General features: G+C 49.0%; 1 protein-coding gene across 1 annotated transcript in view; it reads right to left on the reverse strand.

Moving 5' to 3' along the window:
• The window catches only part of LOC145361856 (diacylglycerol kinase beta-like), a 93917-nt gene that overhangs the window by 60653 nt on the left and 16763 nt on the right, over positions 1-16501 (reverse strand). The gene's annotated exons all lie outside the window — the stretch shown is intronic.

The following is a 16501-nucleotide window of genomic DNA, read 5'->3' on the forward strand; positions in this document are numbered from 1 at the left end:
TACATTAACACTGCAACGAAGTTATGAGGAAATCCCCTAGTCGCCACAATCCTGTTCGGGAGCAGTGAGGGAGAATTTAGTACAGCCAATGCATCTAATCAGTACTGCCAGAACTAACCAGTCATAGCCAGTACTGCTGATGCAAAAACTGGATTCAGCTAACACTCAAAGTCTCTCTTTCTTTCTCTCTCTCTCTGCTGCTTCGTACACAACCTGGCGGCTTGGAAAATGAGAGAAAAATAGCGAATCACACCTCCATCCCACAGACTTCCTGTCGCAGTCGCTGCAACCTTTTGCAGAGCTTGCACACAGCCATCGGCAGCAGAGATTCCTTCCAGCTCCCTGTCTGGATAGTTGATGGGGGGTGTGGAAGTTCACTCAGATGTCCCTTTAAGGGCGCACCCACAGGAACCCTCCCTGGTGGAAGCTGATGCTTACTCCCACTGAGTTTTTAATTCCAATTGCATGAATCGATGCCGGGACCCCAGCTATTCGCTGTACACATTTTGTGATTTAGATGAGTAAATATTTGATAAGGTGCCTCATAAAAGGTTGCTACAGAAGGTTAGGGTGCACAGAGTTGGGGGTAAGGTGTTAGCGTGGATAGAGGATTGGTTGTCTAATAGGAAGCAGAGAGTTGGTATCAATGGGTGCTATTCTGGTTGGCGGTTGGTGACTAGTGGAGTGCTGCAGGGATCGGTGCTGGGTCCTTAGCTATTTACCATTTATATAGATGATCTGGAGGAGGAGGCTGAGTGTAGGGTGATGAAATTTGCAGATGACACGAAGATGAGTGGTAAAGCAAATTGCGTGGAGGGTGTGGAAAGTCTGCAGAGGGATCTGGATAGGCTGAGCGAGTGGGCGAGGACCTGGCAGATGGAGTGTAATGTTAGCAAGTGTGAGGTTATCCACTTTGGTAGAAATAATAGTAGGAGGGATTATTATTTAAAGGGTGAAAAGCTGCAGCATGCTACAGTGCAGAGGGACCTGGGGGTCCTCGTGCATGACTCACAAAAACCCAGTCTGCAGGTGCAGCAGGTGATCAAGAAGACGAATGGGATGTTGGCCTTTATAGCAAGGGGGATAGAATATAAAAGTAGGGAGGTCTGTACAGGGCACTGGTGAGGCCGCAGCTGGAGTACTGTGTGCAGTTTTGGTCGCCACACTTACGCAAAGATATATTGGCCTTGGAGGGAGTGCAGAGGAGGTTCACTAGGCTGATACCGAAGATGAGGGGGTTGGACTACGAAGAGAGACTAAATAGATTGTGTCTGTACTCGTTGGAGTTTAGAAGGATGAGGGGGGATCTTATAGAGACATATAAGATAATGAAGGGGATAGATAGGGTAGAGGTAGATAGATTCTTCCCACTTAGAAAGGATAGCAGGACTAGAGGGCACAGCCTCAAGATAAGGGGGTGCAGTTTAGATCAGAGTTGAGGAGGAACTTCTTCACTCAAAGGGTGGTGAATCTCTGGAATTCTCTGCCCGTTGAAGTGGTGGAGGCTGCCTCGCTAAATATATTTAAGTCACGGGTAGATAGGTTTCTGATAGACAAGGGAATTAAGGGTTATGGGGAGAAAGTGGGAAAGTGGAACTGATCCACTTCAGATCAGCCATGATCTTATTGAATGGCGGGGCAGGCTCGAAGGGCTAGATGGCCTACTCCTGCTCCTATATCTTATGTTCTTATATGAAGGGTGGGATTTTCCAGCGGCGTTTGTCCCAGTGCTGGAAAATCCCACCCGGGGTCAGTGGACCTTTGCACGGTTCCCGTGGCAGGCAGAAGGAGAAAATTCCACCCCGTGTCTCCAAATTTGCAGATGATGTAAAGTTTGGTGGGAGGGTGAGCTGTGAGGAGGATACAGAGATGTTTCAGTGTGATTTGGACAGGCTGAGTGTGTGGGCATCTGCATGGCAGGTGCAGTATAATGTGGATAAATGTGAGGTTATCCACTGTGGGAGCAATAATCGGAAGACAGATTACCGTCTGAATGGCCATAAATTGGGAGAGGGGAGTGTGCAATAAAACCTCGGTGTCCTTGTGCACCAGGCGCTGAAGGTAAGCATGCAAATATAGCAGGCAGTAAAACAGGCAAATGATATGTTGGCCTTCATTACGAGAGAATTTGAATATGATAGGGATGTTTTGCTGCAATTGTACAGGGTGTTGGTGAGACTACACCTGGAATGTCGTGTGCAGTTTGGTCTGCTTATCGGAGGAACGGCGCAGCGGTTAGCACTGCTACCTCACAGCGCCAGGGAGCCGGGTTCAATTCCTGGCCTCGGGTCACTGTCTGTGCAGAGTTTGCACGTTCCCCATCACCACCCCCCGCCCCCGTGTCTGCGTGGGTTTCCTCCGGGTGCTCTGGCTTCCTCCCACAGTCCAAAGATGTGCAGGTTAGGGTGGATTGGCTATGCTGGTTTGACCCGAGTGTCAGGAGATTAGTGGGAATAGGGTCTGGGTGCGATTTTGGCAGGTGCAGCTTTGATGGGCCGAATGGCCTCCTTCTGCACTGTTATGATTCTAAGAAGGATGTCCTTGCTATAGAGGGAGTACAGTGAAGATTTACCAGGCTGACTCCTGGGATGGTGGGACATTTCAACTCTGGGAAAAAGATTCTGACTATCAATAGCTCTCATAATTTTATAGACTTCGATCAGACTCCCCTCAGCATCCACCAATCCAGAGACAACAACCCGAGTTTGTCCAGCCTCTTATAGCTCATTCCCTCTTGCAACCAGCTCCCAAAGTACAACACCAACATTTAGGAATATCAACAGCAAAATCCTGGAAGCCTTGAACTAGCGCAAGGAGGTTATGCTGAACTTGTACAAGACACTAGTTAGACCTCAGCTGGAGTATTGCATACAGTTCTAGGTGCCACACTATAGGAAGGATGTAAACACACTGGAGAGAGCACAGAAGAGGTTTACAAGAATGGTTCCAGGGTCAAGAAATTTCAGTTATTCACAGAATCCCTACAGGGCAGAAAGAGGCCATTGAGTGTGCACCAAGCCATAATCCCACCCAGGCACTATCCCTGTAGCACCTCATATTTATCCTAGCTAGTATTCCTGACACTAAGGGGCAATTTAGCATGGCCAATCCACCTAACATGCACATCTTTGGACTGTGGGAGGAAACTGGAGCTCCCAGAGGAAACCCACGCAGACACAGGGAGAACGTGGAGACTCCACACAGACAGTGACCCAAGCCAGGAATTGAACCCAGGTCCCTGGCGCTGTGAGGCAGCAGTGCTAACCACTGTGCCACCGTGCCCGCCTTATCAAGGATGAGTACGAGGATAGATTGGAGGGGTTGGGACTGTCATAGAGTCTTAGGGTGAGATTTTCCAGTCGCTTTCACCCCAAGACTGGAAGATATTTCCCCCCCCTCCGAGGTCAACAGACATTTCCGTGGTCCTGTCCTGCACCCCCTTCCCCAACCCACCCTCCCACTACGATTCCCATGGCAGACGGGATGGGAAAATTCCGTCCATAGAATCATGGAGCAATACAGCACGGAAACAGACCCTACGGCCCAACCGGTCCATGCTGACCATGGTGCCCACCCAGCTGGTCCCAATGGACCGCTTGTGGTCCATATCCCTCTAATCTTTCTCCATCCATGTACTTACCCCAATGCTTTTTAAAATGTTGCTATTGTACCTGCCTCAACCACTTTCTCTGATAGCTCATTCCATGTACGCCCCACCCTCTGCGCGAAGAAGATACCCCTCAGGTCCCCTTTCTCCTCTCACCTTAAACCTGAGCCTTTTAGTTTTCAATTCCCCTACCCTGGGAACGAGACTATGGCTGGAATTTTACCACCCCGCCCCTCCACAGGAATCAGAGCAGGCGAGGGGCGGACAACAGGAAGGCCCGTTAACCTTGGGCTGGATGTTTGGCCTTGCTCGAGCGAGTCCGTAAGATCCGGCCCTGTATGCATTCATCCTATCTGTGCCCCTCATGATTTTATCACCCCAATAAGATCATCCCTCATTCTCCTACATTCTATGGAATAAAGTCCTATCCTGGCCAACCTCTCCTTATAATTCAGGCCCACTCGTCCTGGCAACATCCTCATCAATCTTCTTTGCACTCTCTCTAGTTTATCTATGTCCTTCCTGTAACAGGGTGACCAAAACTGTGCACAATACTCCAAGTGTGGCCTCACCAACAACTTATACAACTGGAACATAATGTCCTACTTGGAGCGAAGGCAGCTAAGGTAGAGATGTTCAAAATCATGAGGGAGCTGGACAGAGCAGATAGGGAGAGACTGTTCCTACCCGTGAAAGGACGGAGGCTACAGATTCAAAGCCATTCGCAAAACAAGCTAATATGATGTCGGGGGGGTAAGTATTTGAGTTGGATTGGGGTGAGTGTTCGGGCCTGACACTGTGGTGGAGGCAGATTCAATCGAGGTATTCCAAAGGGAATGAGGCAGTTATCCATAAAGGAAGGTGGTGAGGGGTGAGGGCGAGGTAGTGGAACTGGGAGCTTTGCTCGCTTGGGGAACCAGCACAGGCATGACGGGCTGAATGGCCTCCTTCTGTTCCGTAACAATTCTGTCACCACCACTCAGGAGAGATGAGCCAATCGTTCGCTATTTGATGTCTGCCAATTGGGTGCCAAGTTTGCCTTCAAAAACAACACATCAGAGGTGATGTATTGACTATAAGTGAGACAGAGAAGGGACTGTGTAAACACGGGCAAAGAGCTTTGCAACTGGTGCATTCAAATAACCAGGAAGCAAAGGGGAGTTTAATCACTAAGCAAACTGGAGAGATTGAAATCCTGTTTGCAGTGTACACCTCTCTCAATATTAGAGCAACAGATTGCGTTTGAACCCTGAACTCTTCACATCCTGAGGAAGTCCCAGACTAAACTGAACACAGCCAAGTCAATCACCTTGTGTGCCATCTCTATTGGATGTGGACAAGCAAGAATTAGTGTTGACATTTAAAACACATCAATCCTGCGTCCCAATGCACCGTGGTTAGCACTGCAGCCTCACAGCGTCAGGGACCAGGGTTCAATTCCTGGCTTGGGTCATTGTCTGTGCGGAGTCTGCACATTCTCCCCGTGTCTGTGTGAGTTTCCTCCAAGTGCTCCGGTTTCCCACTCTCCAAAGATGTACGGGTTAGGTGGATTGACCATGCTAAATTATCCCTTGGTTGTGTGTGTGTGTGTGTGTGTGTGTGTGTGTGTGTGTGTGTGTGTGTGTGTGTGTGTGTGTGTGTGTGTGTGTGTGTGTGTGTGTGTGTGTGTGTGGAATTGTGACCATCCCTCAGGTTTTAATACATGAATAAACTATTCTGAATTAGCTCTGAAGAGAGTTTGCCTCAAGTGAGTTTTGAGAATTGTGCTGAGAAGCAGAGGCTTTGGGGAAACAGGCCATGGCCTATTTGAAATAACACACCTGTGCTGCCGCACAGACCATGAAGAAGATGAGGGGGTTCAGATTTGCCTTGTCCATCACAGATTTCAGCTTGGGGTGTGAACCGTGTCACTTCACCGAGTGTAACAGGTGAGTGACAGATCCTCAGCCTGACAAGCCCACGATGTCTGCTCTCGGTGATGTTTGGGCACAGATCCTCAGCCCTTTGCCACATGTTGCCACCTTCCAGCTGGTAGGCAGTGCCCAGATCTGCTGATTTGATGGCTCCCTGGTTCTGAGGGTGTGTGGGTAACACAGCCTGGTATACCACAGTTCCAGGCAGCATGTCAGCAAGGGGCAAGGTCACGTTTGAGGGAGCCGTGTATTGTGTTGGAGGCGGTTGCTAAACGTCGAGTGACACAGGGCGGGGAGCGAGGTAAGCAGATTCTTGTTTGAAAGCACACCTTTCTTGTTTCAGAAAGATAACACGGGACCTCAACTGTTAGTTATCATTGTTCTCTTATCACTAAAAAGCTTGAGGTTCATCGATGCTATCAGGATTTATGAAGTCACATCTTTTTTACTGACCTACTTAGTGTATTTGATGCAAATTGGCTCCCCGCAATGAAGCAATGTTTCAAATCTCAAACCTGACTAAAACCGGCTGCACCAACTTGCCAAGAGGCTTATTTCTTCCCCGAGACCGCTCGTCCCTGCCCCTCTGCCGATTTGACTCAATTTACCCCACAGCGAAACATAGGAAATAAAGTACGTTCTCTGAACCGCTCTAATACACGCCGATTGTCATTTAAACCCTATTGTTCAGGGCTCTACCTGTTTGGGTCTGTCCCTCTGTGACCACTGACTCCTTCAGCCCCCCACACCCCTCCCTATCTCTGTAACCCCCTCCAGCCTCCCCTACACCCCCTCCCTATCTCTGTAACTTCCTCCAGCCCCCCTACACCCCCTCCCTATCTCTGTAACCTCCTCCAGCCCCCCTACACCCCCTCCCTATCTCTGTAACCTCCTCCAGCCCCCCTACACCCCCTCCCTATCTCTGTAACCCCCTCCAGTCTCCCCTACACCCCCTCCCTATCTCTGTAACCTCCTCCAGCCCCTACACCCCTCCAAGATCTCTGAGCTCTGCCATCCTGAGCATCCCCAATTTCAATTCTCCATCACTGGCGGCCGTGCCTTCAGCTGCCTGGACTCCAGGAATTCCCTCCCTAAACCTCTCCGTCTCTCTGGACCTCACTTTCCCCCTTTATAGACACTCCTTAAAACCCACCTCACTGACCAAGCTGTTGTTCTCCTGACCCAAAATCTCTTTGTGTGATTCAGTGTTAGACGGTGCTTAATAATGTGGAGCACCCTGGGAAGTTTCAGTCTGGTCCCGGGGCTATAGAAATGCAAGTTGTTGTTGAAACAGGCTGTCTAGATTGGGTGCTGTTTTACATTGTGTATGGACGCACATTGTCAACCCGGTCAAAAGTCAGGACTAGCTCCCGAAATGGCTGGGCCATTAGCTTGGGTCTCCAGGCTGTACGAGGCGAGGGATAGGTTTGTTACTCTCTGGATTCTCCATCGAGTGTTGAACAGTCAATCTTCCAGAGGCGGTGAACGTCGGCAAGCACGGACCACACAGCAGGACTGCCAGACTCAGCAGCGTGGGGGCAAAGCAGCTGTGTCACACACAAACAACAAGCAGGACGAGGCCATTCAGCCCCTTCGAGCCTGCTCCACCATTCATTATGATCATGGCTGATCATCAAATTCAATATCCTGATCCACCCCGTCCCCCCATATCCCTCGATCCCTTCAGCCACAAGAGCTGGCTGGCACAGCGGTTAGCACTGCTGCCTCACAGCAGCAGGGAGCCAGGTTCAACTCCCAGGTCGGGTCCATGCGGAGTCGGCACCTTCTCCCCCGTGTCGGCGTGGGTTTCCTCCGGGTGCTCCAGTTTCCTCCCACAGTCCAAAGATGTGCAGGTTAGGTTGATTGGCCATGCTAAATTGCCCCTTCGTGTTGAAAGACGTGCTGGTTCAGTGCATTGGCCATGCTAAATTCTCCCTCAGTGTACCCAAACAGGCGCCAGAGTGTGGCAACCAGGGGATATTCACAGTAACTTCATTGCAGTGTTAATGTCAGCCCACCTGTGACACTCAAATAAATTTAAAAACTATATCTAATGTCTTCTCAAAATCACACAACATTTTGGCCTCAACTACTTTCTGTGGGAGTGAATTCCACACATTCCCCACCCTCTGGGTGAAGACATTTCCCCTCACCTCAGTCCTAAAAGGTTTGCCCCTTATCCTCAAACTCTGACCCCTAGTTCTGGATTCCCCCACCATCGGGAACATTCTTTCTGAATCTACCCTGTCTAACCCTGTTAGAATTTTATAAGTTTCTCTGAGATTCCCTCTCACTCTCCTAAACTCCAGTGAATATAATCCTAACTGACTTAATCTCTCCTCATATGACAGACCTGCCATCCCAGGAATCAGCCTGGTAAACCTTCGCTGAGCTCCCTCTATAGCAAGGAACATCCTTCCTCAGATAAGGAGACCAATACTCCAGGTGTGGTCTTGCCAACAATTGCAGCTAAACTTCCCCTGAAGTGTTTCTCCTCAGGCCCATACCCAATCTAGACCTCCTCCACTTTCATCCTTTCCCCTCCAATTTCTGCCCACGTGACCAAGCACCATTCTGTACGGCTGAAGCTTGTCAAAAGTCATATCATAATGAGAAAGGGAGATGTCGCGCAGCCCAACGTTTCTGCTTTATTCTGTGGATGTCGCTGGCTTGGCCTACATTTAGTGCTAACTGCCCTTAGAACCACAGAATCCCCACGGTGCAGAAAGAGGCCAGTCAGCCCATTGAGTCAGCATTGACCTAAGAGCATCTTACCCAGGCCCTCTGCTCCACCCTTTCCCCATAACCCCACACATTTAGCATGGCCAATCCACCTAACCTACACATCTGTGGACACTAAAGGGGTGGATTGGCCATGCTAAATTGCCCCTTAGTGTCCAAAGATGTGTAGGTTAGGTGGATTGGCCATGCTAAATTGTCCCTTAGTGTCCAAAGATGTGCAGGTTAGGTGGATTTGGGGGGTAAATGTGTAGGATCACGGGGATAGGGCAGGAGCGGGGAAGGCTTGGGTGGGATGCTCTTTAGAAGATGGGCTGAATGCACTCTTACGGCACCGTGGGGTTTATATGGCTCTAAGGAATCAGCCAAGTGCACTTCAGCAAGAAAGAATGGAAGGAGAGGGTGAAAAGGTACCCAGATTCTCAAACAATATCCAAAGCAGCAGTGAACAGAGCCTCCCATTATCGTGCCAATAAAACAGCAAAAAGCTACCAGGTCCGCAGACCACTAGTAACTTTGAATTCAAGAACTTGAAGATAGGAGATGGGGCGTGATAATGTTATCTTGACAGCGTAACTGCACAATAGAAATAACAATGTAAGACTTCAGCTAAACTATCATCACAAAATACGCTGGATTGAGAATTGGGGGGGGGTGTAGTATAAGGGTCTGGCACGTACAGGGTTGATGTATGACTGAGTACAGTACAGCTATCCAGTGATGTTAGCACACCCAAGGTCAGGGGAGTCTTAGGTAGAGACTAACATGCAAGGATTCAGCTTCAAGCTTACATCTTTTGCTATATATTTGTATTTACTTCTAAGAAACAACAAAGACTTACAGTTGACCTATGTATGACTCTGAAGACTTCTTTGGAGCCCTACCAACATCTGCCTCTGGGGGTTCGCACTGCTGCCTCACAGCGCCAGGGACCCGGGTTCGATTCCCAGCTTGGGTCTGTGCGGAGTCTGCACGTTCTGTCGGGGTTGAATTTTACCGCCTCGCAGAGCAGAATTCTCCCCTGGGCTCAGGCGGGATTTCACGAGCTTTGCCCGAGCAAGGTTATAAAATCTTGTCGCCCATGTCCGTGTGGGGTTTCACTGGGTTTCACAAAAATCATAGGACGCTGCAGTGCACAAGAGGCCCTTCGGCCCACTGAGTCTATATCAGTTTTCGGGTGCTCCTGTTCCCTTCCCACAGTCCGAACGACGTGCCGGTTAGATGCATTGGCTGTGCTAAATTCTCCCTCAGCGTAAAGCTTATTTATTTATTATTGTCACAGGTAGGCTTACATTAACACTGCAATTAAGTTACTGTGCAAATCCCCTAGTTGCCACACTCCTGTTCGGGTACACCAAGGGAGAATTTAGCACGGCCAATCCAGCCAACCAGCACGTCTTTTGGACTGTGGGAGGAAACCGGAGCACTCGGAGGAAACCCATGCAGACATGGGGAGAATGTGCAAACTCCACACAAGACAGTGACCCAAGGTGGGAATCGAACCCGGGTCCCCAGCGCAATGAGGCAGCAATGCCAATCACTGTGCCACCGTGCCGTAACCAAGCAGGTGCCGGCGTGTGGCAACTGGAGGATTTGCACAGTAACTTCATTGCAGTGTTAATGTAAGCCTACTTGTGACACTAATAAATAAACTTTAAATTTATCTGCTGGTTGCCAGAATGCCTATCCTCACATTGCCAGTTGTGAGAATCAGGACGAGTTGACGTGACCTTATTAGCTGATTCCTTTCCCATTAGCAAACAGCCAAAACTTTGTAGGCTGCCTTCAGGGTGGCACGGTGGTTAGCACTGCTACGGGGGTCACGCCAGGGTGGGATTGTTGTCAGTGCAGGCTCAAGTTCTTCCTCTTTGTTGTGCCTGGTATGAACTTTTGAAAAAGTGACTCACTCAGTCAGAGAATGGAACTGCCCTCTTACACCTGGGAATGTAGGTTAGGCAGCGTGGGCTGTTCACACCCCCCACAGAAATGTACTCTGACAATGAGTCACAAAACCAGTTGGAGCGTCTCTCCCTCTCTCTCTCTCCATGACGTAAAGGGAGGGACAAGAAAAGCATTCAAACGCAAATTTAATTTTGCCTTCAGCCACTGAAGGTGGCACGGTGGACCAGTGGTTAGCACTGCTGCCTCACAACGCCGGGGACCCGGGTTCGATTCCCAGCTTGGGTCACCGTCTGCGTGGAGTCTGCACATTCTCTCCACGTCTGCGTGGGTTTCCTCCGGGTGCTCCGGTTTCCTCCCACAGTCTGAAAGATGTGTAGGTTAGGTGGATTGGCCAAGTTAAATTGTCCCTTAGTGTCCAAAGATGTGTAGGTTAGGTGGATTGGCCAAGTTAAATTGTCCCTTAGTGTCCAAAGATGTGTAGGTTAGGGTGGATTGGCCATGCTAAATTGCCCCTTAGTGTCCAAAGATGCACAGGTTTAGCAGGTTAAGATAAAGGCCAAGAATTTGTTTGTTTTTTTATCAAAAGTGTTGTACGTAAAATAGTACCTCAAACAGTTATGAGTCAAGTTTGGACTGTGGGAGGGGAAACCGGAACCCAGGGAGGAAACCCACACAGACATGGGGAGAATGTGCAAACTCCACACAGACAGTGACCGGAGGCCAGGAATTGAACCTGGGTTCCTGGCGCTGAGAGTGGCAGTGCCCCACTATGCCACCCCTTACGTTATATTCAAGTCAACAGCCACATAGGGACAGTCAGGGAGGGGCAGCCGGGTGCAATATTCTTGAGGTGTAGACATGGGGCCTGCTGATTCTGCTGTTCCTGGCCGGGTTCTCCAACCTCGCCCGCAGCTGGGATTCTCCAGTTCCGCTGCAATGAATGGAGTTTTGGCTGAACTCCAAATTCTCCATTCCCGCTGGCAACGGCATGTGGCATGTATGAGATCGGAGAACCCGGCCTGTTAATGATACCTTTAGCTGAAGTTACACTGAGTCAGCGAGGTGGCCTGTTGCCCAATACATTTCCGATCACAACATTTAAGCATTGCAGTGAGTCATGGAGGGAGTTTAACTTCTCAAACGGCAAAGGTATCTTTCTGTTATCTGCTAATCATTAATCACATCAAAATCGTGACTAATGTGGGTATTGAAATCTATTTTGAGTTCTGGGATTTCCCTATCTGGGTGGCACAGTGGTTAGCCATGCTGCTTCACAGTGCCAGGGACCCAGGTTCAATTCCAGCCACAAGTGATTGTGTGGAATTTGCACGATCTCCCCACGTCCGCCTGGGTTTCCTCTGGGTGCTCAGGTTTCCTCCCATAGTCCAAAGATCTGTGGGTTAGGTGGATCGGCCATGCTAAATTGCCCCTTAGTGTCCAAAGATGTGCAGGTTAGGTGGATCGGCCATGCTAAATTGTCCCTTAGTGTCCAAAGATGTGTAGGTTGGGTGGATTGGCCATGATAAACTGCTCCTCAGTGTCCCCGAACAGGCACTGGAGTGTGGCGACTAGAGGATTTCCACAATGACTTCATTGCTGTGTTAATGTAAGTCTATTTGTGGCACTAATAAACATTACTTTATCTAAATGCTGTATTTATGTTAGTTTTAAGATTGATTAGATCCAAAAAAAACTGCATTATTCTCATGCTGCGTGCTCATTTGAAAAACGATGAGATACATTGTGATGTTGTATAAAGCTACACTATTTAAATGCTGTCAGTATACTGATGACATAAGCATTCGGCCTGTTGTAACAAGCAGCAGTGCGCTAATGACCCAGACAATCGGGTTTGTTTCAACATTGCCTCATTGACAAATTCTGGTCAGATCAGCAGCGAGAAATTCCCTCCTCGCCTTTACTTTTATTTTCTCCTTTGTGGAATGTGCGCATCCCTCCTTATCTGAGGAAGGATGTCCTTGCTATAGAGGGAGTACAGTGAAGGTTTATCAGGCTGATTCCTGGGATGGCAGGTCTGTCATATGAGGAGAGACTGATTCGGTTAGAATTATATTCACTGGAGTTTAGAAGAGTGAGAAGGAATCTCATAGAAACTTATAAAATTCTAACAGGGTTAGACAGGGTAGATTCAGAAAGAATGTTCCCGATGGTGGAGGGAGTCCAGAACTAGGGGTTATAGTTTGAGGATAAGGGGTAAACCTTTTAGGACTGAGGTGAGGAGAAATTTCTTCACCCAGAAGGTGGGGAATGTGGGGAATTCATAGTATCCCGACAGTTCAGAAGGAGGCCATTCAGCCCATCAAGGCTGCGCCTACAACAATCCCATTTAGGCCCTATCCCCTTTACCCCATGTACTCACCCTGACACTCATGGGCAATTTAGCAAGGCCAGTCCACCAAACTCACGCAGACACGGGGAGAATGTGTAGACTCCACACAGACGATCAGCCAAGGCTGGAATTGAACCCGGGTCACTGGCGCTGCGAGGCAGCAGTGCTAACCACTGTGCTACTGTGATGCACACTTCCACAGAGTGTAGCTGAGACCAAACCGTTGAGAGATTTCAGGAAGAAATTAGATCTAGCTCTTGGGATTAAAGGCATTAAGGGATATTGGGGGGGGGGCGGGGGGGGGGGAAGAAAGAGAGGGGAATCAGGATATTGATGGGCCGAATGCCCCACTGCTCCTATTTTTGAATGTTTCTATGTGTCTATCCCTAATTGCCCTTGAACTGAGTGGCTCGCTGGGCTATTTCAGAGGGCAGTTAAGAGTCAGCCACGTGGCTCTGGGGTTGCACATAGGCCAGACCGGGTAAGGACGGCAGATTTCCTTCCCTAAAGTGAAGCAGATGAGGGTTTTTTATGACAATTGATGATCAGTCAAACTGATGAAGACTGGCCTTATATTCCAGATTTTACAAATTGGGATTTAAATCCCAACTAGCTCTCACAGCGGGATTCGAACCTGGGTCCCCTTGGGCATGAGCCAGGACTTCTCATGCAATGACAAGACCAGTACACCACCCTCCCAAAGAGGAGGGACCAGTAATGACGGTTAAACCTGTCCAAACTGGCCTAGCACAGTGAAATGATGGTTAAAAACAGCAGGCACTGGAAAATCTCAGCTGGTCTGACAGCATCTGTGGGGAGAGAAGAGAGTAAGAAGTCTCACAACACCAGGTTAATGTCCAACAGGTTTATTTGGTAGCAAAAGCTTCTGGCTTTTGCTACCAAATAAACCTGTGGCACTTTAACCTGGTGTTGTGAGACTTCTTATTGTGTTTACCCCAGTCCAACGCTGGCATCTCCACATCGGGAGAGAAGAGAGCAAACATTTGGAGCCTGGATGAACCTTTGTACTTTTGCTGCCAGTACTAATGATCATTCTCTGGGATTTGAGCATTTTGAAACGTTTTGGGGATTTGTTACATCCGTCCAAGCAGGCAGACGGGGCCCAGGCTCAAGAAAGATGAGTTGTATGAGGAATGGTTGAGGACTCTGGATCTGTACTCAGAGTTTAGAAGGATGAGCGGGGATCTTATTGAAACTTACAGGATACTGTGAGGCCTGGATAGAGTGGACGTGGAGAGGGTGTTTCCACTAGGAGAAAAAACTAGAACCAGAGGGCACAACCTCAGGCTAGAGGGACGATCCTTTAAAACAGAGATGAGGAGGAATTTCTTCAGCCAGAGAGTGGGGAATCTGTGGAACTCTTTGTCACAGGGGAGGCCACGTCACTGAGTGTCTTTAAGACAGAGATAGATCGGTTCTTGATTAATAAGGGGATCGGGGGTTCCAGGGAAAAGAATGGGGATGAGAAAAATATCAGCCATGATTGAATGGGGGAAGCAGACTCGATGGGCCGAGTGGCCTAATTCTGCTCCTATGTTTTATGGTCTAAGACAGCTCCTGTGTCAGTGCAGCACTCCCTCAGCACTGCACCAAATCACCAGCCTGGATTTTTCAGTTTTAAGTTTTTTTTTACTCTATTACTGTCACAAGTAGGCTGACATTAACACTGCAATGAAGTCACTGTGAAAATCCCTGCGTCGCCACAGTCCTGTTTGGGTACACTGAGGGAGAATTTAGCACGGCCAATCTACCCTAGCTAGCACGTCCTTCGAATTGTGGGAGGATACCCGGATGTGCACTCGGATCCTGCGTGGATCAGCTGGCGGGGATATTCACAGATATCTTCAATCTCTCTTTACAACAATCTGAGGTCCCTGTCTACTTCAAGAAGATGACCATCATCCCAGTACCTAAGAAAACCCAGGCAGCGTGGTCTTAATGACTATCGGCCAGTGGCTCTGACATCGACCATTACGAAGCACGTTGAAAGGTTAGTCATGGCACAAATTAATTCCAGCCTCCCGGACTACCTGGATCCACTACAGTTTGTCTACCGCCACAACAGGTCCACAGCAGACGCCATCTCCCTGGCCCTGCACCCAACCCTGGAACACCGAGATAACAAGGACACTGATGTCAGACTCCTATTTATTGACTACAGCTCAGCCTTCAACACCATCATTGCCACAAAACTCATCTCCAAACTCCGTGGCCTGGGTCTCGGGTCCTCCCTCTGTGACTGGATCCTGAACTTCCTAACCCACAGACCACAATCAGTAAGGATCGGCAATAACACCTCCTCCACAATCATCCTCAACACTGGTGCCCCACAAGGCTGTGTTCTCAGCCCCCTACTATACTCCTTATACACCTATGACTGTGTGGCCAAATTCCCCTCCAATTCGATTTTCAGGTTTGCTGATGACATCACCGTATTGGGTCGGATCTCAAACAATGACAGAGTTACAGGAATGAGATAGAGAATCTGGTGAACTGGTGCGGTGACAATAATCTCTCCTTCAATGTCAACAAAATGAAGGAGATTGTCATCGACTTCAGGAAGTGTAAAGGAGAACATGCCCCTGTCTACATCAACGGGGATAAAGTGGAAAGGGTCGGGAGCTTCAAGTTTTTAGGTGTCCAGATCACCAACAACCTGTCCTGGTCCCCCCCTTGCCAACACTATGGTTAAGAAAGCCCACCAACACCTCTACTTTCCCAGAAGACTAAGGAAATTTGGCATGTCTGCTACAACTCTCACCAACTTTTACAGATGCTCCATTGAAAGCATCCTTTCTGGTTGTATCACAGCTTGGTATGGGTTCCTGCTCTGCCCAAGACCGCAAGGAACTACAAAGGGTTGTGAATGTAGCCCAATCCATCACACAAACCAGCCTCCCATCCATTGACTCTGTCTACACTTCCTGCTGCCTCGGAAAAGCAGCCAGTATAATTAAGGACCCCACACACACCCCGGACATTCTCTCTTCCACCAGGAAAAAGATACAAAAGTCTGAGATCACGTACCGACCAACTCAAGAACAGCTTCTTCCCTGCTGCTATCAGACTTTTGAATGGACCGACCTTGCATTAAGTTGATCTTTCTCTACACCCTAGCTATGACTGTAACACTACATTCTGCACTCTCTCCTTTCCTTCTCTATGAACAGTATGCTTTGTCTGTATAGTGAGCAAGAAACAATACTTTTCACTGTATCCCAATACATGCAACAATAATAAATCAAATCAAATCCCGCGCAGACACAGGGGGAATGTGCAGACTCCACACAGACAGAGACCCAACATGGGGGTGTGGGGGTGGAGAGTGTACACGGTGGGGTGTGTGTGGGGGAGGGGAAGAGTGTACACCGGGGGTGGGTGGGGGTGGGGTGGGGTGCAGGAGGGGGAGACTGTACACGGCGGTGGTGGGGGGGGGGAGGGAGGAGGGGGAGAGTTTACACGGCAGGGGGGGAGGTGTGGGAAGGGGTTAAGTGGGTGGGTCGAATCCAGAGTTGGGAAAATCTCTCACTCTGGAGCAGAATGTTTGTTCTGTGTCTGGTTTCAGACGGTCAAGTTCTTGTTGGGTGGACTCTCTCTCTCTCTCTTTGATGACTTGCACGCCCACATTTTTGAGAATGAAGCCTTGCCTTGGAGCCAGATTAGTTTCTTTGCGGAAGAAATGATCTGAAACAGCTGGAGACGTTTGCAGCCCTTGATGAGAAGTTCAGAGCGTTTTTTCCTGATTACAGCCAGTGGCTTCGAAAAAAACACAAACTTCTTTGTAGTGAATGACCTCCCTGAAGCCTACTTTGCAACGTGACGTGTGATGTGGCCGTCTCTCTGGTCTCCCCGTCTGAGCTTACACACGGGGAAAGAATTCAATCACGCCACCATCTAAATTACACACGACCCCGCCATTTTAACCGAGAGCTTCCTTTCATCCTGACATTTCCACCATCCTTATGGAAA

This window comes from Carcharhinus amblyrhynchos, chromosome X (assembly GCF_965287045.1).
Source record: "Carcharhinus amblyrhynchos chromosome X, sCarAmb.v2.hapA, whole genome shotgun sequence".
NCBI classification, from domain to species: domain Eukaryota; kingdom Metazoa; phylum Chordata; class Chondrichthyes; order Carcharhiniformes; family Carcharhinidae; genus Carcharhinus; species Carcharhinus amblyrhynchos.